This window comes from Cynoglossus semilaevis, chromosome 17 (genome assembly GCF_000523025.1).
Source record: "Cynoglossus semilaevis isolate Cse_v1.0 chromosome 17, Cse_v1.0, whole genome shotgun sequence".
NCBI classification, from domain to species: Eukaryota; Metazoa; Chordata; class Actinopteri; order Pleuronectiformes; family Cynoglossidae; genus Cynoglossus; species Cynoglossus semilaevis.
The window spans coordinates 3,858,646-3,860,184 of record NC_024323.1 but is presented as its reverse complement, the minus strand read 5'-3'; positions in this window follow the sequence as shown (position 1 = coordinate 3,860,184).

Sequence of the window (1,539 nt, the reverse complement as noted above, 5' to 3'; positions counted from 1 at the left end):
GGTACTCTACGATGTCCTGTAATTTCCTGTTTAAGACTAATTTCGTTGCTCTGCGTTACTGTGTTTTACAATGAGAATAAAGACATTTATTCTGTTCCATTCTATTCTCCTCTATTCTAATACTAAACTGTGGGTGGAGAATATGGCAGAGTATCATGTACTGTACTGTGTAATAGTCAAAATAGCTAAATACAACAGTAATGTAGGCGTAGCCACTCGTGCTCGCTGTGAAATCGTATTACTACCGTGTAGTAGTATTTTCATTTCTATAAACCTCCCATTCTTTCAAGCAGATTTGAATTGTCGAGAGCGCGCATTGTCAAAGTCGCGAACGCGCAACATCCCACTCCACCGCTCCTCACAAAGGCGCTTCGTCAGGAAATCCAGCTGTGACTGAAAGCTGCCGGTGTCTCCCTTTTTGCCGCACCTGATGTTCGAAAGCCCTGCGGATGATAAACACGTCAGCCGTCGGCGGCTGGGTGTAGGTGGACCTCGGCTGGACCACGGCTCAGCCACCCCACAGTCCACTCCTCTTCCTTCTTCTGCTGCGCGGAAGATGAAGAAGAGCGAACGCAGAGACAATACCGGAGCCAACATGTGACAAGCCCTCGGCACAGTCTGTGGCTGCTCACACACCAGACCAGAACTGACCCGCTCTGCACATGTGTTGCTGCCTACGATTAACCGATCTGACTGTAGTACTTGTTCGTAGGGGCTTCAGTCTGAGCCAACATGACCAGACTATTGTTGTCCAGCGCCGCTCCAGTGGAACGGGCCCGCAGTCGTTTTGGCACCGGTTTTACGCAGCGGTCCACATAGGTTCCCTCGACGTTTTTGTATCGCAGACCGACGCGGACAGAGAATTCTTCTCACATGTTTTCTCGTGATGCTTTGAGAAAAAATAAAAGGGCACCGGAGAAAACAGCGCTGTCAGTTCCTCCCAACAAGTGGAGACAACACCGTCATCATCAGCGAGGTGGGGGGGGACTCAAGTTCGGACCTGCCCAAGTCCAAAACGGCCCTTCTTTCTCTTACAAAAAAGAACCACCTTACATCCTAAAGTATCTTCACAGACTCGCAAAGCGGTAAGATTGTTTTTTTCTTCTTCGATTGTCACTGTTTTTAATGTAATTACAATATTTGATTCCAATGAGTCCAAGGTCTGCTCTGGTGACGGGGGGACGCAGCATGTGGCACCAGAACGCACCAGCGGTTACACCTCCAACATTCGGTGGTTTTCTCATTTTTGAGCCAAAATGAAACAAAAATAATTGAGGATTAACCTCTAAGAAACCAGATATGAAATGTTTTTTGAACAACCAAGAATAGATCAAATTTGGTTTGGAGAACCTCTTTAATTGATCAGGGCTGCAGACCTGTCAGGCTCATCTGCTGCAGCCCAAGTTCTGATCAAACAGACTGTCAGTGTCTGAAAATTCTTTTGTTTGTATGGAGGAACCTGGTGTAGATGGTCAGTGCGGTCATTCTATCTCTGGTTTGGTGAAATCCTGGAGGATCTGTTCCAAAGACTGATCCATG